The sequence below is a fragment of the Numenius arquata genome, chromosome 4 (genome assembly GCF_964106895.1).
Source record: "Numenius arquata chromosome 4, bNumArq3.hap1.1, whole genome shotgun sequence".
Classification (NCBI taxonomy): Eukaryota; Metazoa; Chordata; class Aves; order Charadriiformes; family Scolopacidae; genus Numenius; species Numenius arquata.
The window spans coordinates 26,756,426-26,776,203 of NC_133579.1; positions in this window are offsets into that span (position 1 = coordinate 26,756,426).

Consider the following 19,778-nt stretch of genomic DNA (forward strand, 5'->3'; position numbering starts at 1 on the left):
AAGTCAGCTGAATTCCAGTTTGGGCTACTAAATTTCAGAAAGTAGAATCAGAAATCCATATGGGACTATGGCTGTTTATCCAGAACAGTTGCCAAGACCTGATTTAATACAGAGAAAGTAGTAGATGAGACAAGATTCAATGGTTTGGCTTATCAAAAATCTTGATGACTGCTTAGATCTAGTCTAGACTTAGAAAGGCCCTTCAATCATCTGCTCTGTGTGAATTTAGGACAATAGCTTCCCAGAGCTGCCATGTAATGAAGGACATATGATTTTAGGATACACACAGGTCAAGAAGCTCAATCACTCCTGCCTCCTCTACAGAGTCAGTAAGTAGTAGTGCACAATATGCTTTTCATCTAAACACTGGTCTAACACCTTTAGAGAATGAAATATAGATTAACTGTAAAGTCTGTTAATGCTGTTCCATCAAGGAATGCTGAAAGTGTGTTAGATAGGGCTCCACTTCCAAATTAAAAATCACCAGCTCCTGCAGGCTGGACAAAGAAGATAAAAGAAAGACAGAAGAGGGAATTGTATGTAGATAATCAGCATAGTTTTCAATAAGAAGCTGAAGTTTGTAGTAATTGTTTCCTGGGGGGTGAATTTTCTGCCAGCTATGCTGTGGGACAAATCATACTCTGCTGATTCGTGAGAGTAGCCCTTTTTAAGTCAATACTTTTGTAATCCCATTTAAGAAAATTTTCATCTGAGTCAGGATGTAATTCCACAAACAGAGATCATTTCTAGCACTTTAGTTGTCTTAAAGGAGGTGTATAAAGGAATATAATGCTTTGCTTGCTGGTGGCAACCTTTAGTTTTATTGTATCTGTTATTTATATCTTTTATTTTCCTCTATTTCTATTATAACTCAGATTATTCTGTGCTATGTAAAGGCAAGAAATCCAGACAGGAAGAATTAAGTTAGTTAACTAAAAACAGTGTATTTTGATATTTCAGTATATCAGGAATGTCCCATTTTCTTAGTCTTGTATTTGGGGAATTTAAAAATATATTTTTTTATTTCTCTGTTTTTAATTTTTATATCGATCATAGTGTTTAAATACATGATCTAATTTGCTAAACTTGTTCATGTGTAGAGGACCATGATGGTGCAAACCTTTTACCTTATGTGTAAAACTACTTGGGGAAAAAAACCTCCTCTGTGGGATATTATCACATATAATGTGAAAGTGGTCTGTGTGTGCTGCTATGCCATGCTTCTCAATGCCTGTCACTGTGACATAGGATACGTAGTGGGTTTTCAACTGTTTTCAGTTTGTGAACCCATAAAATATTTTTGATGCTGGTAAGATTCTTATAAATGTAAGCCTATTAACTACAGACTAATTCTTCTTAGCTATTTGTAGAAGAAAATTCAAATGTTCTGTGGCAGCTAAGGATCCACAGATTTTGACTTGAAGACCACAAGTGTAACACAACCTTTAAACTAATAAGTTAGTATCAGTCTAAATGCACATCATTTTTCGTACCTGTGTCCAAGGTGGCTATCAAGGATAGCCCTATGGCTATCTGTAGGCACAATGATAATTTTACCCTTTGAACGCAAGCTACTTAAAATCAAGAATATGCCTACATCCCCTCTCTCATGTAACATGACACCTGCTCAGAAACATTCAGATGAAACATCTTTTCCATTATGAAATACTGATTGAGTAGAATGAAATATTTCATGGGCAGAAATAGGTTTACTCCATATTTCCAAAAGAAAATGAATAAATATTTTGTTTTGATTTTGTCATCTCAGCTGAAACAAAAGGGTCTAAAACAATGTGTTTCAGCCTTACTGAAATAAAATGTTTTCATAATTTGCCATATAAAATATCAATGGCATGGTATTGTTTCTCTGAAAATATTTTATTTTTTCAAAGTAATAAGTGAGTTAGTATATAGCATGTAATCATCAAAATGCTTATTTCTATTTCCAAAAAACTTTTTGAAAATATTTTCATTCCGGTTTAGAGTTTCAAAGTTCAAAACTAACAATTTTCCAGGGAAGAGAAACTAAACTGGTTGTGAGCAATTTACAGAAACATAATATGCAGGGAAGAGAGACAAAGAACATACAACTACGCATTTTTTTTTCTCTGGGTCCTTTGCTTTTCTCTGTCTTTCCCCCATTAAGAGCTGCTTGTATTTCATCAGATGCTTCACTGCAGTTCCTCTTCAGTTACATCATCAGATTTTTTTCCCTTTTCTTCCTTTCTGGTTTTTATTTTATCCTTATCAGGACTTCTTTTTCCTACTGCCCCAGTTTTTTTGGTATCCGAAACATCTATGTCATCCTCACAGTACTAATTGGCCACTTTGGGATAGGCAGTAACCCCATAAAGCTCTGTAGAAATGCTGTGGTTAAAGCTCTAATCTTCACCATGTTTAAACAACAAGCATCTATCTAAAACTGAGGTTATTGCAAAACCGCATTAAGAATTCACAGTTTTGATCTATTTTTATATATTCTCTATGATTTTATAGTTAACGATCTTAATTGTCTCACAACAATTACTCTGAAATCACCATTTCTTTCTTTCTTCAATCTTGCTTGAGCTATCTTAGAGGCGATTTGGCCTATCAATAAACATTATGTCTCAGCTCAGCAACCCATGGAAAGATTTTTTTTCCCCAATGTGTTTAGCAGGTTTTTGGATAACAGTTAGAGATGCTGTTTGTATTGTTCTGGTGACAGGTGAGGGCAATTCACATAAACTAATTCATAGCCCATAACAGATATTACCCTTAGTGTCAAGAAATGCTCTTGTTCCTGAGGGTGGTTCAGGATTCAGTGTCTGCTCCAGGTCTTGCTGTGTCTCTAACTTTCCCTCCTCCATCCTTTCTCCTCTGACAGTAGAGGGTGCACAGGCAGATTATCTGTGAAGCCCTTGTTGTCCGTGCCTGAATCTTCAGGAAAACAACTACATTTGCTGAAGCCACCTTTACAATTTTCGTAGGCTCAGCTGGGGTTTTGTTGGCCTATACAATTGATTGCTGAACTACTGTAGCTACAGAACGTAGTCTTATGTTTTCATAAAGCAAATGAACATAAAATTCTTTAAGATCTGCCTAAACACCATGTTTATAATTACTTATAGATGACATTCTCCTCCAGGCATCTACAATATATGTTCCACAGTGCTTTGCTACTGCATAGATTATGTATTTTATGAGTGTTATCATGTATTACTATGTAATGTATATAATATTATGTACTATTATTTTATTGTATTAGAAAAATGGAAGAGATGGGGGACAGAGCTGGAGCAGACAGTTTCATTAAGCAGTACGTTTTCAGTTTTTACCAGGAAAAATAGTGACATGTTATTAATAAATTATCTATAAAATGATACAATATTTATAATAATATTTCATTTGAAAAACCAGAGAAAATAATCAAACACGACACTCTTATCTGGGATTTTATTTTGTCTGAATTAATGATATCCAATAGGAAACCCCCAAATTTTAACAACGTGTATTTCCAGACAGAAAATCCTTTGTCACTAAAAGTTGTGGAAAAGTCTGTATAATGGAACGTTGTTTACATCAACTATAAAAAATCTTGTTTCTTAGTGAATTAATAATTCTATTTAAAAAAAATAAAAAATAATGTCAGTGGTAAGAGGGTTAACATTGTTTACCACAAATGCATAAAACTAGAGAAAGTAAAACTGGTGAACAAAACATTGAACCTCCTTTCATCCTCTATTCTCCAACTCAGTCACCATAATGGTAAATTGTTTAAATTCCTTGCCACCATGGTGACTGCCATGGCCCTGAGGCACTGCTAGCTTTACTTGTCCCTGCTGAACCCTGGGGCTCTCCCCACCCTGCCCACAGCTCATGTCAGCTCTCCAGGACCCTGCTCCTGGCTGGGGAGTGGGACAGGCCATGGCTGCCAGGCCCTGCCCTGATGGAACCATGTGGAGCCCCCATGGGGCCCTGAGAGTGCCTCTCTCACATCAAGAGTGCAGAGGCGAATGATGTCAAAACTATTGGCACAGAGCAATTGCTGTGTACCTGATGAAGCAAATGAAGCATTTGAAACATCTTCTCATGCTTTTTAGTTCTCCAGTTTCCGGGATGAAAAGGCTCTTTGCTATAAGCCTCGTAAATCTTCCCTCTATGCACCTTTCAGGCACACGTTTGAAAATGCCACAAGAACTAGACTGCATTTGCAGAGAAAATACTTGCCAAATCTTATCTTTCTGTAACTGGTTTAGTCTATTTCTATTCAACAGTGGATTATGCCTTAATTATCCTTAATTATTTTCAAAAAATAACACCTGAAAATCCAAAAGAAACCCCCTGAATATATCTTGTTTCTCTGCCTCAGTGTATTTTCCAAACATTTTTTCTAGTACTGCTGTTTGGTTTAATTTGTAAATTGCTTAATGTGAATTCTGCCAGTGTAGCTCGATGAAAAGATCTTGTGTAATTTTGTAACATATACAATAATTCTCTTGCGGCATATACTCTCCCTCCTTCTGCCTCTCCCCCTATATATGTGGACTCCCTTTATAAGTATGTTAGTGTGAATATATTCATTGGGTACACATATGTACTTATTTCATCTTATTTTTTAAACAGTTGATAGTTTTGGGCATCGTAAGGTTAATAGGTCTTTTCATGGAGGAGAGATGCCATTTTATTAATAATGTAGGAGTGTAACAGCAGCTATACAACACCTCTTCCTTTCTGATTCTACACTAGACAAATATGTTTCCATCTAATAATGAGGATTTATGCCCATTGAGTCAAAGGCAAAGCTAAAATATGCCAGTGAGCAGCATGGCCAAGTAGAATACATTGAGACAGTGATTCAAGATGCAAAACATATTCACAAGGCCCTTGCAGATGCTAAGTGGTATTATCAGGGCCAATAACTGCAGGACAACTTCACTAGGAAGGCCACTGGGATGTTCAAAGCACTCAAGTTTTCCATAAGTCAGAGTTACCTAAGAACCAAGAGCCTTGAAAATCCATCCCAAGTCCTCAGCTTCCTGTAGAGATCTGGGCTCTGGAAGTAACAGCTGAATTTTTGTTAGTACAAAGATTCCTCAAATCTTTGAAGTTTTCATGGAACCTAGAAAAGCCATGGTGGCTGTTTGCCCTGGAGAAACATGATGGGGGAGCGTAGCCTGTCTGGCACAGCTTTCCCCAGCTTGCGGACTCCTGAAATCTGCCAGAAATCCAGGCAGGATTTGCTGTCTTCCATCTGGCTGGTTCAAAGTCTAGCCATCTGGGCAAAGAAACCTTCAGTTCCCTTCTTTTTAGCTTCTTCTGTAGGAAGAAGAAAAAAAAAAAAAAAAAACAGATTTAAACACTGTTAAAAGAAGTTTAAAATGAACACAGTAGTCTGCTTATCGAAGAGTATACTCAGCTCAAATTGTGGTACTTTGACTGAGTCAAAGCATTGCCCATTCATTTTGTCATTCACCACTGGGACTAGTAAAGTGTTTGGCATTTATTTTTTCTAATGTGGATGTTATACATGAGGTCTCTAGAAGTGGGGAGAGACTTTATGTGTACTGCAGACATTCTAATTTACCTGTGGGCTCTGTGCCTGGTTTTATCTTTGTGAGGGTCTGTCACTGGAGAGATCTGCCAACATGCTGTCCTATTACAAGTCCCCCAGGCCTTTCTTAGGTCAGAAATGTTCTTACAAAATGGATACTTCTCTGTTTTGACACTCTTTATATCAGATACAGGCAAGGTCGTGAGACGAAGTTGGCTGATACTCTGCTACCTTTTGTGTCAAAGCGTTGGGGAGCCTAGGATGCCCATGTCCATAGCTCCAGGGCAGCCCAGACTGAAGGCTGTTTTGGATATCCCTGATTTCCTACATGGAACTGGGAATTTGGCCAGCTTGCGGTTTCTGATTCCTCCTCTGGTCCCAGGAAATGCTGGGATGCCAACTGGAGCAACTTGGGTATGCAATTTTGAAGGGATGAATATGCTCACTTCACAAAACCGACAACTGCATTACTTTAGAGGATAGCTAGTTTTGACATGCAAATACTTTGTTGCAAGTAAGCACAAACATGGTAGCTGCTGTGGTTTAAAAGGTAACTAAAAGGCAACAAAAGTTTTTTGTTAAAGCAGTACCTGTCCACAAGTCTAAATTTAGGCAGTACTGCACTGCCAAGGAGATGTGGCACTACTCAGCAGTGTGGACTCCCTGGAGACAATCAGGGTTGACAATTCCTGTGTTGTGGAAAGAACCACACTTACAACGACCAAATCAGCAGTACTCTGGAGAGATGTTGAGACTGGTATGATGAGAGACTCATAGCAAGAGACCTTTGGGGATGACTACTGATTTAGCTAGGACAGTAACTAAGAAGATAGAGATATTCTTCCTAGTAATTCTATCCGCCTTGAGGGAAAAAGAGGTGCATCAAAGTTAACTGGTTCCATCATCATTTTCAAGCTAATGTAAATAACTCACAGGTCACTAAAACTTAGCCAAATGCTTCTTGTAATAAATAAGGTTATGCTTACTTTTTGCCTTTGAGATATAACATTTCTGAGCTTGTAGACACGGCTTGAGAGATAACCATTTAGCGACTTGATTGAAACCTTTGTTATAGTTATTTCCTGGCCACAAATAATCTTTTAGCCAAGAACATTTTGAAAAAGCAAGACTTGGAATTTTCCATTTTTTGCAAGATTCCTTTGAATGACCAATACCAATATATATTTAGAAGTATGACAGAGTTGTCAGTTGTGGACAATTTGTAGCAAAGGAGCATTCTGTAAGCAAAAGGAAAAAGCACCTGCATCTATGTCATGCATAGAAGTTCACGTAAATAAACTCCGATCATAAACTTTTATTATTGCATGTATGGCAAAGCTCCTGGTAGGATGATGAAGATTTATGTAGGGGCCCTTAAAATATAGGCTGAGTGACCTCATTGACTACTCTCCCCCACAAAAGCAAAGTGTAAATTCAATTTTAAGGAAAGCTAACAGGTTTCATTCTGTTTCAAAGTTCTGTTTTAAAGCAATTTCTTACCTGGCAGATGGATAATTTTGTCCTCACTTACATCTGTTGAGGTGCAAATTAATTTTCACTCCACATTGCAAGTTATCTTTTTTTTGTAACAGAAATTGTAACAGTAAGATATAAATTCATTTCTATGATAGGACAATGCTTTTACTGAATGCAGAAATACGTTGCACTGTGCAAATACATAGTTGTTTTGAATATGTGCTATTCTGATACTAAATATGCTCAGAAGGATAAAATTAATTATAATTGTAGAGGTGGTTGGATTTTTAGTATTTTTTAATTTTCCTTAGAAATAAATTATACTTTGTTATATAATTATATTACTACCACTTAATATAGTTTCTTTTAGATGGAAGTTAGTTGTTTCTGGAAATAATCACACTTGATAATATGCAGAAAAGCAACTTTCTCTTTGAGATAGTTGTTAGTTACAATTAATTATATTTTTTGACACACAGTCTGCATAAGGCACTATTATTAAAGTGTCATGTGGCATTTTTTACATCAGGAATATCTGCTATTGTGTAGACATTCCAAGTTATTTGCTTTTCTACTTCAAAATGTGCCCTATGTCTCAGTTACACACTGTAATACTAAAAAAATTGAAATTTGAAAATTTAAACTTGCACTATTTAGAAGGCTAAACATTTTTTCACAGTAATAACAGTCAAAATTTACCTAATTTCACAACTAATTTATTTTTATTAAACAACATTCTCAGAATAATTGTTTTCAACGTAGTTTTTCTTCATTGTGATATGTTTTTCCTAGTGGTATGGTGCTGACAACAATATAAGAAGAAATTCAAAACACAATCAAATCATGTAAGAATGGAATAAGAAAACATGTACAATTTCTGTCTCTAAAGAACTTGGCCTTACAATAACCATAAATTAAAAGTGCATGAATAGTTTTGTAAATTAACATTAATTAGAAGCACAAAACTTGATAGATTTAAAAAAAAACCTAGCTCTATATTCCCCCAAACTTACATACATTTGTAACTTTGTGCATACTGAAAACACTAAAACATATATTAAATTAAACTCATGATTTTAATTAATTACAGTAGCATACCAGAAATTGCACATTTTCTCAGAGGAAAAGTGCACTTTGTAGCTGGCACAGGCAAACAATACTTTCTTATAAATAGCAACAGATTTTAGTAACACAGATGCCGATGCAAATTACTCATAATTTTACCTAAGTCAGTGAGCATACATTCTTTCTATCAGAATAAATGGTAGGGACACTGAGCCTGGCATCCATTAAAATTTTCTACAAGCAGACATACTAATCTTAATAGTTATTTTAATGCAGTACATAGAAATGTCTTTAAAATTACAAATAATACTTTAAAAAGTAATTATTGAGTCTGAAAGACACTTAACTAATGTTTTAGATACAGCCAATAGTGTATGTGTACAGTTATTAGATATATGTTTAGAATATATGTAAATAGTCCACAAATCATGCCACAAATGTATGAGATCTTCAAATAAAATGGTGCCAGTACTAAAGAATTATCCAATGTTATGTCTGTCTGATTTATTGCTTTTTGCTGTTGGAATTTGTTTTGAACTGGATCAATCCTGTCAACAGTTGTCCTATTCTTTATAGGCTCTGTAAATAATCAAATCTAAATACATTTCTAGTTACCCACCTTGTCATATATACCTGGTGAGCAATCTATTTCTGGTGAGTAATAAAGAAAAAGGATTTTTTTTTCAAGGACATCTCTTTGATTTGTATTTGTTGCTGCTTTTGGCTTCAGCACAGCAAAACTTCCAAACATGTTTCATTGCTTTCCTGAATTGAGGCCTTAGAAAATAATTTTCCACTTGTGAAGAAGTCTGAGAGAGAAAATTATGAAGTTTTCTTTTTCTTTTTTGTTCCCAGTCCCAAGTGCAAATATTCTCTATTCATGTTAGCAAATTCACGCAACAAAAATGCATGAACACGTTTGAATCTCTTAAATTTGGCCAAGTCAAAAATTTAATATCCACAGTGAAATTTACTTCTTAAAAATTCCCTTGAAATTTCAGTCATCTTACTCATTTTTGCACAAAATTTTTTAAAAATAAGCATTTTTATAAGAGGAAAGTGGACTCTGTAACTCCTTCCTTTAGAAAAGTTTTCTTGAGGACACTTCCACAGTAATAGATTTTGGTTATGTTCTGCCTGAAAAAAAGTCTTAGCTGATAAATGAATGCTTAAAAAAACACTGAGTGAAAACATTTTCAGTTTGCAATACAATTCTGAATGCAACCTTAATAACAGCTGTTGGTAGTGCTTCATCTAGAATATATTGATTTACACCCATTTCTGCTACTGTGGTTAGAACAGTTATAACCACAGTATCGATTTCTTTCTGGTCTAGTTTATTTCAGTGTGGTTTTGTTTCACAGTGAAGAACTTCCAACACATTATTTTTTTTTCATATGATGTTCTGAAACAATTAATGTAGCTGGAGAATATGTATTTACTTTGGTTATTAAGAATTCAATTTTCCTTGCAGAAAAAAGGTCAAGGTGGTGAACTGGAGAGCTCCATCAACATGAAGTCTGTTCTCTTCAGCCAGTGTCAGGTGCGTGTAATAGACAAATTTTCGACCTTCCAGTGAAAAACTGTGGTCAGATCATATAACGTTCAAACAAACAAGACAAATAGCATGGCTTACATCTTTCATACAATTTCATTCTATATGCCCTGAACATGAATGCATATTATTGGGCATGCACGTTGCTACAAAGCTCAGAGTTTTGAGATGTACCGTCAGGCTGAAATTCCTAAAATTGATTTTGCATTATAAAGCAAGCATTATGCTTACATTAAAGGGTAAAACGGGTTCTTGAAAAACTGGTTGCTAGTATGTTAGCATTTTGTGCTGAAATACTCACATTGTTAGGACTGTGTTATTGGTCCCACCATGTCATACCTTCAGAGGCTTTTTCTTATATACTACTAACCTACTAAGGAGACATTCAGACTTAAGGCACCCCTGTACATGTGGGGAGGGGAAAAGGGAAAAAGTACAGCTAGTAAATTAAGAGAGAGTTTGGAGTCCAATCTGCTCTAGAAACCCTGACATCAGCTGAGCCTAAAATTAGTTGTAACGATTACATCAATAATCAAGAGACATAGTACAAGGTTTGTAGTATGAATGTTATGTTAACCTGGATTGCTTATCATGTCCTTTCAGTAAAGGATGAAATGACAAAATGAATACTTACATAATAAATTACTTACTTTTTTTGGACTTTGTAATTTATGGGCAATCTGGCTCTTCCCAGAATAGATCTAAGTTCTCAGTTCAGTAACATGGTAAGTAACTTATCCAAATTGATTAAAAAGGGAGGAAAAAAACCCAACAAAAATCTGTTTCCTTTCTGCAACATTTTAAACATATTTTTAAAAATGTTGGTTTAAAGTACAGAAATTTGGAATGGAAGTTTATTGTGTATGTGTGCATGTACTTTCTGAAAAGAATAATTCACAAAACTTTTAGTCTATAAGAAGTTCTCACAGAAAAAAAGGCACAAATTAAAATAATGTCTGTTCTTAATATCGTTTTAAAGTATTTTATGCATCTGCTAAAATTTAGTTCAATTTTTGGTTAAATAAACTTCAAATCAGATTTTTTAACAATTCCTCCTGTGATTATTTGTATCAAATTTGTGCATTTCAAATTAAACAAAATGGCATGAAGAGCCAAAAAAGCCTTATATGACTTATATGGATTACAGACAGAGAATGAGTGAAACCATATGCAAACGTAGGACTTAATATTGGGATATGCAGAATAATATAACGTTAGCTAAAAAGGTACTTCAGTTTAGCTGTAAATCACAGTTATGGCTCAAAAAGCAACAGGGTTAGGATGGGAGGCACAGTCCAGTCAAAACATTACCATTACTCAGTGTTTTCCCTTCCTGGAGGAGGGCTTATACTATTTTGTAGGGTTTTCTAACATGAGCACAAAGAAAAAGATTTTTTCTTACTTTGTGAAAATATTTTGTATAATTGTGAAATATTCATTCATTCTTCAGAAATATGTGTCATGTCAAAATTATTAGTATCCATTCCTCTTAGGATTGCTATACTAAAATATGAAAAACCTTAAAGGTTTTGTTCCTGCTGGGTTTCACAAGCTGACACTTATCATGTCACTTTTATGGTAAGAGAAGTAAGTTGATCTGTGATTTTTACCAATTGGACATTTAAATTGGTAAACTGCAGCTAACCTATTTCTGAGATGGCTTCCCGTTCCCAAGCTGCTCCTTGCTCCATCTCAAAATATTTGTGAAATTGAGTAGCTGTCACTGTTATACTAAGATGTGGATGTTCCTGCAGAGATTAAAAGTCTTTTAATTAAAAGTCTATTCTTTTGGAATACAAGGGCAAAAGAGAATGTTGCAAACTATATAACACCAGCAGGTTTCTTCTGATAGGCAGCATGATGTTTAAAAAAAATAATACAGCATTAAAAATCTAAAAAACCCCTCATTAATCATCATCATCTTTTGGAAACATGGGGATTTAGGGAGGACTTGCAAGTTTTACAGTTGTATAAAACTTCTTCTAGACATTCATGGTAAGAACCTAGCACCCAGTCCAAGCTCTTTTTAAGTGGAACTTGAAAACTAATATGAAGGTTTCACAGCCTGGAAAAATAACCCTCAAGAGGAAACTTAGGGCATTTTGTATGTGCATGGCACATCTCTCTTCGAGCACCATTCCTGTGATGTCAATTTTTTTGGCTTTTCCTTTACCAGTTTCTTATACAGCCTCCTGAAACAACAATAATAGGAATGGATTTTTTGATTGTAACTTAGTCCTTGGTTTGTGAGGAGCAAAGCAAAGCAAACCAAACAGCATTACCATAAACCTTAGACATGCACATTCTGTTTAGGTTGTGACTTAAGTGCTATTGAAATGTTATGTCTCCTACTGCTAAATGCAAAATCTTAGGCCACGGGGACAAGAAATATTTTTCTGGCATACTACTGGGAGTTCTGTCTGCCAATCAACTATAGTGATTATTTATGTGTCAGATATTTCTTTAGCACTGTAAACCATCAAAAAATTCAACAACATCTATTAGACTTTTTCTGCTGCTACACCTTTGAAGGTCTAGATTTATCTATTCTTCTCTATTCACTCAAATGAATCAGAGAAATAGAAGTTTCTGATGTAAGACGTCAGAAATACTTGTGAGTTATTAGATACGTGTTCATTAAGCAAATTCTATTGCTGAGCTATTGTGGATCTTGTTATAAACTCACAATAGAATCATAGAATCATAGAATGGTTAGAGTTGGAAGGGACCTTAAAGATCATCGAGTTCCAACCCCCCTGCCATGGGCAGGGACGCCTCCCACTAGAGCAGGTTGCTCAAAGCCCCATCCAGCCTGGTCGTGAACACTTCCAGGGAAGGGACATCCACAACTTCCCTGAGCAACCTGTTCCAGTGCCTCACCACCCCCACAGTAAAGAATTTCCTCCTAATATCTAATCTAAATCTCCCCTCTTCCAATTTAAACCCATTACCCCTTGTCCTGTCACTACACTTCCTGACAAAGAGTCCCTCTCCAGCTCTCCTGTAGGCTCCCTTCAGATATTTGAAGGCTGCTATGTGGTCTCCCCGGAGCCTTCTCTTCTCCAGGCTGAACAACCCCAGCTCTCTCAGTCTGTCTTCATAGGGGAGGTGCTCCATCCCTCTGATCATCTTCATGGCCCTCTGCTGGACCCATTCCAACAGGTCCATGTCTTTCCTGTGTTGAGGACTCCAAAGCTGGACACAGTATTCCAGGTGGGGTCTCACGAGTGCAGAGTAGAGGGGTATAATCACCTCCCGCAACCTGCTGACCACACTTCTTTTGATGCAGCCCAGGATGCGGTTGGCTTTCTGGGCTGCCAGTGCACATTGCTGGCTCTTGTTGAGTTTCTCATCCACCAACACCCCCAAGTCCTTCTCCTCAGGGCACCTCTCCAGCCATTCTCCGCCCACCCTGTATTTGTGCCTGGGATTGCCATGTCCCAGGTGCAGGACCTTGCACTTGTCCTGGTTGAACTTCATGCGATTTGCACAAGCCCACCTCTCAAGCCTGTCCAGGTACCTCTGGATGGCATCCCTTCCCTCCAGCGTGTCAACCATGCCACCGAGCTTGGTGTCGTCGGCAAACTCCTGAGGGTGCACTCTATCCCACTGTCCATGTCTCTGACAAAGATAGTAGAATAGTAGAATAGGATCATATATGAAATAATTTTTTCAGAGCCAGCCTTTTTGTGTCAGCTGTGGTCTCAGTTAAAGACATATCTACTAATTATTTTTTGAATATGAATATTTATGTATGATATTTTCATTCCAAGTATCCTGATATAATTAATTCAGTGATACAGGATTTCTTTCATATACCACTTCAGCTAATTGTCTCAGGCTGTTATTTAAAGTCTTCCTCCTGAACACTAATTATTCTATGGTTAATATGGCTACAGACTAATCAAAATTAATTTAAATGTTCTAAAAAATCCTAGCTTACCTCTAAATAAAGAATTTAACTACCGCTAGAGTGTAGAATGTCCTTTGATCTGAAAATTGCTTGGTTTGTATTTTGTGTAAAGGCTAAGGGGAAAAAGTTTTCTTTATCTCTGCCTTAATCATTGTTAAATCATTCTGAGATTCAGAGCTTTACAGGCAAACTCAGATGTAAAAGGAAGAAAATATTTAGAAACCCACAAATCCTTATAGAGGATATAAGCCACGTAACCTGGGTGAGGATTCAACTTCTAGTACTTGTCTCTTTGTCTACAAGATCTCATTCTGTCACTCCATCTGAAACTGGTGGTCCTGATATTCTTTCAGCAGCTGCAGCAGCAATTTGTGTCCTTGCTTGTTCACTTCTGTGACACTTCCTTACCACTGCTCTTGGGAAAGCTTTTAAATAGAAAGTGAACAGGAAAGGAAATCTTTCTTTTTTCTTTCAAAGGCAATTCTTAGGGAAATATCTATTGATGCAGCCTACTCTCATTACTTCTGCTGGATATTTCTGCACAGCTTCAAGAGGATGACTTACAGTTTTACGTTAAGTTCCAGTCTCTCTTGGAAGTGGATTGAGTGCAATGCTGATTGTACGGTTTGATCTTTCTACATTCAAATCTAAGAAATAGATTTCATCTTCGAAGTGTATATATAATGGAAAAATCTGACAGACAGGTTGCTGGTAAAAGTGAGGTCAGTGGAATACTTCTGGGAATCAAAGCCAGCCTGAGCCCAGTGGGGATTTTTGTCTGCTGATTCTCAATGATACTTCACATAGTTTCTCAATAGTAATCGCATCTGCTAGCATCAGAAAGACATGCTCCATTATCATGCATGCACATGCGTAGCTAAGATATGGGATGACAGAAGAAAGAGAGAGCACTATATATTGCTAGGAATCTAGAATTCTTCCCAAAGAACCCATACCTGTATAATAAAGTGGACAAGAAAAAAGAAAAACAACAACAACAACAACAACAAAATCCAAAGCTACTGATAAAAGCCAACACAAGAAAAGAAGTGGTTCACTTTTGGGACTTGGGATGCAATTTTTTGTGTTATTCAGGTCTCACACCTTCTTTATTTCTCACTCTTCTGTACTTTCACTCAAGGCATACATATTACATAAATAGAAAGTGTAGTATAAAAGGAAGGATGAATGCCATAATACAACACAGCTAACAAACAAAAGTAAAAAGAATGTCAACATTTTTCTGTGGTTTCATCATAGATATTAAGCATATTGTTTTATTTAGCTATAGAAAGGTAACATTGCTGGGAGGTAGATCTGTGGAGAGCTACTCTACGTCTATTCTCTATATACTGCACGTAATGTGACCTGAATTGCAAAATTACAAGAACTACATGAACTCAATTATTCTAGGCCATAGTTTTCCTTAGTTTGCATGCTAGCATGAAAAATAATACTTAGTTCTTCATTCACATTCATATAGCTAACCTGGCAAGAGCTTTATAAAATAAAGCGAGAAGTGTTGGGAAAGCTAAATAGAAAGGACAAAGTGGTATATGACTGCAGTTATGGTGCTGGTATCAAAATACTGGTATATTGAAAAGTATTACTCTGCTCAAATTGAATTACAAAGAGCAGAGGAAACTAAAATTAAATTGTTCACTTATGGGCCCCTTTGAAACAGTCTTAAATAGAAAATCTGGAGAGATTTGGTCTCTGAGAGGATACAGGCGGTCTTGAGTTGATAACATTTGATATCTTTGTTTAGATAGTATGTGAGAGAGAGGTGTAAGATGCCCAATGCCTTATCTATCAGTTGATTGATAAGCCTTTCCTTTTTAAACACATTTTTTTCCTGAAAACAAAACATATCCGAAAAACCTATGCTTAGATTGTTGGCCACAGCCTCAGCACAAGTTTATTGTGAGAAATAATAGTCACATTGTGCTCACATGCGTCCTGAAGGCTACTGCAAAGATAATTTTTTAACCTACTGCATTGACTATGTCTTTCCATCCTTCTACTTTATCTGACAGAAAATTTAATGTAGTTAAGGACTGTAAGGACACTTTACATCTATTTCCACAAAAGAGAAATTTCTCTTATTTATTGCCAACCTCTGTCTCTGATGGACCTACAGTACTAACTTCTGTTACTTGCTCATTACTTACCCTGCATGACAAAACCAACTGGGGAGAGAGGGTGTTGGATTTCTGACAAAAAGAATAGAAGTTATGAAAAGGGGGGGCTCCCATCCTTCTTCTGGGAGCAGAAGCTCACAGGAAAGATTCTCTGATATTCACTGAAAATGCTAGAAGGTCCTAAACACTCAGAAAAACTCACATCTAAAAGAAGCCTAAGGACAGGGAAGGAAACAGGTAAAGCAAAACCTTACTAGCAGGTTTTGTGGGGGTTTTGGATTGGAATGCTTTCTAATGGTACCAGGCATAAAGAATAACATGTACTTCAAGCACTTTTTTATCTCTGAGCTGAAATATTAATCTGCTATCACAGAATCACAGAATGGTTGAGATTGGAAAGCACATATGGAGGTCATCTTGTCCAATCTCCCAGCTCAAGCAGGGTCACCTATAGTAAGTTGTCCAGGTGTGCAGAGGGAACCTCCTGTGTTTTAGTGTGTGCCCATTGTCTCCCTTCCTCTCACTGGGCATGACAGGAAAGAGCCTGGCTCTTTTCTCTTTGGACCTTCCCCTCAGGCATTAATATACATTGATAAGATCTCTCTTCTCCAGACTGAACAATCCCAGCCCTCTCAGCCTTTCCTCTTAGCAGAGGTACTGCAGTCCCTTCATCATCTTCCCCACCCTTCACTGGACTCTCTGCAGCATGTCCATGCCTCTCTTGTACTCAGGAACCCAGAACTGCATCCAGGAATCCAGGTGTGGCCTCACCAGAACTGAGTAGAAGGAAAGGATCACATCTCTTGACACACTGGCAATAATTTTCCTAATGCAGTCCAGGACACCATTGACCTTATTTGCAGAAAGGGCACATTGCTGTCTCATGCTCTCTCATGGTTCCTGGTTCCTGGTATCCACCAGGAACCCCAGGACTCGCTGAGGGTTCACTGGCCCATCATCCAGATTATTAATGAAGATCTTGAATAGGATTAGTCACATATTGACCTCTGGGGTACATCATTAGTTACTGGACTCTAGCTAGATTTCATAAGACTGAACACCACCCTCTGGGCCTGTCATTCAGCCTGTTTTCAACCTACTTCACCATCTGTCTGCTCACCCAGCCCATACTTCATCAGTTTCTCTATGAGGATCTTATGGGAGACAGTGTCAAAAGTCTTCCTGAAGCCTATTATCCTCTCACCTACCAAACCAGTTATTTCATTGCAGAAGGTTATCAGGTTGGTCAAGCTTGACATTCCCTTGGTGAATCCATGCTGATGACTCCTTATGCCTTTCTTGTCCTTCACGTAGCTGGAAATGGTTTTCAGGAATATCTGCTGCATCACCTTTCCAGGGATTTCAGTGAGGGTGATCAGCCTGTAACTCCCTGGGTCATTCTTCTTGTCCTTCTTGAAGATAGGAGTGACATTTACTTTCCTTCAGTCCTCAGGCACCTCTCCCAATCATGATTATTGTTCAAAGATTATCAAGAATGGCCTTGCAATGACATCTGCCAGCTCCCTCAACACTTGTGTTTGCATCTCATAAGGGCTTATGGACTTATGTATGTCTAGTTTGTTTAAGTATAATATGACCTCATCCTCTTACACCAAGATTACATCTTCCTTGCTTCAACATTTCCCTCTGGTATCTGACACCTGGGGTTCCTGAAAGCTAGTATTACTAGAAAACACTGGGTGAAGAAAGCACTTATCACCTCAGCGTTTTACATGTTCTGTGTCACCAGGTCCCCTGGCCCATTCAGCAGCAGACCCTCATGTTCTTTAGTTTTCCTTTTGCCACTCATGTACTTACAGGAGCCCTTCTTGTTGCTTTTGACATCCCTTGCCAGATTCAGCTATAGGTAAGCTTTGGTTTTCCTAACGGAGTCTCTGCGTGCTTGGACACATACCCATGTGTTTGTGTAGGGGAATCTAAGTTTATGAGTTACTTGTGACAGTCAAATGATTTTCAGACAAATGCATGATATAATTTTCTATGGATAAGTAATCAGATGTAATATAAGATTCAAAAGTATGTAAAACATGGAATTGGTGCATGTGTACTGAGATGTAAATGGATCTTGTATAGTGGAGTTCAAGCATGAGAAGACAAGAAGGCTAAAGAAAGCGGTGCTTGATTATTTGGAGAAAAAGAAAAAGATTTGGATAGGTCAAACCTTTGAATGAAGCAAATTAGACTTCAGTAGTAATGAATTTTGTCTGTTTCACAGTAATTGAAAGACTTGCCATATAAAGAAACAGTTTAAATTTAAAGAATAGATAGCAAAAAAGAAAAACAGGGGGCTGGAATTTAAAGATGGGCTATTTCATAACCTCTGAGAGTTGTTAAGAAAAGATGCCAGGACAAGAACAGTCCTAGGAATACATCATATCAAAAGAACTATCACAGAGTTTAATAACAGACCTCTAAGATAGAAGAGAACTGTATAGGGAAGATGTCTTATAGTGCTGTTGAAAATATCACCAAGTGGCTGTCACCCTGGGAAAACAAAAGATGTGCCTGCAGAATTATGTTGAAAATACTCCTTCCCCACGCCCACCCCACCCACCTTTTGCTCTGTTTCTATTACTTAATTGATATTACTTTTGTAACTGTACACTAAATTATAATACAACTTCTGTGGGAAAGAGGAGGAAAGTTGTTAACAGACTGAACAGGCATCGTTGACACAGAAAATACACACCTGAGTCCAACTGTAAGACTGAGAGAAGTACGTAATTCTGTCTTGGGAAAGATAGAAGATTGGAAAGTAATACTCAGAGACATCACACAGAGAACAGAGGTTCAGCTATCTCTGAATTGGGTCATTGTCTTTCCAAGAGCTTCTATTAACTTCTCTTAAACATAAACTGTAAGAAAAAAACTCCAGTACTATAATATTGAAGGGAACCAGACCTGGAAGAAGCCATCCTTTTTCTTTATCACGGAAGCCATCCCTTTTCTATATCACAGAATCAATGCAGTCTGGTGCAGAATATAACTAGCAGGATTTACCTCTCCAGCAGATAATCAGCATTTGATTGTTGTGTCTTGAGGATCCTCTCTTCCCTTCTCCACTCCTCCATGCACACTGCTTTGCTATTACAGTTACGTATAGATGACTATTGTCCAAAAGGTAAATAAATTCTGATCAGGGGAAATGCCTGCTCCATTTCTTTCAAGATGTTACATTCTTAACTATTGTTATTCAGTTCCTGAGCCATAAATAACATTTTTCTTATCAAAACTTGGATGCATGAGGCAGAATTATTCTTGTAGCATGTGATTTAGTAGTAAACTGGTTTGAGTAATACAAAAATTGTATTGGACAGACTAAGAACTTCAATTCAGGAGATCCATCCATCCTAAGTGACTTCTCACCCAGACAAAAGTGTTCAATTTCTTGCCCTTTGTGGAGCAAAACAACAAGACATGTTGGAAAATGTCTAAGTTCTACTCTCCACCACTTTGGTCTGAATAATTCTGGAAGGAATAGTAAGCGGAAATGCTTAGGGATTCACCAGAGAGGCTTTTTTATTAATAAAAAATATTATGTAAATTTTTTGGCTTAAAGAAAAAACTACTAATAAATACTCAAGTTGTAGAAAAATGGAAATTCAATAGGGATTACATTCACCTGCTGTACTTCTTGATCCCTAGAACTCTCCTTCTGGGAATAAATAATTGGATGATTAAATGTGATCTTAAGTAATGACCTTCTGAATGACTCCAAAAAACATGCACCTGGGAGATTTAAGTGGTATATTAAGTATCTGTAAGAGCAAGCTGAAAGTGGTAATTACACTGAAAGCTAGTGTAATTGTTAGGGGATCAATTGTCAAACACTGGCAAACTTAAGAAAAGTTAATGAAAGATCGGTACACAGACTCATGTGACCGCAGTGATTTGCAGATAATTAAGGACCAGGTTAGAAAGTAGTGTGAGGAAAATAAAAAGCTATTTAGTTTACTTTCATTGAGTGACATTTGAAGGGATGCAGGATGTAAATATTTTCCTTAGAGTGGAGTCCAGTATAGAAAAAAATAATTCCTTCCTTCTCCCCAGTTACAACATTTAGCTGTTAAGAAG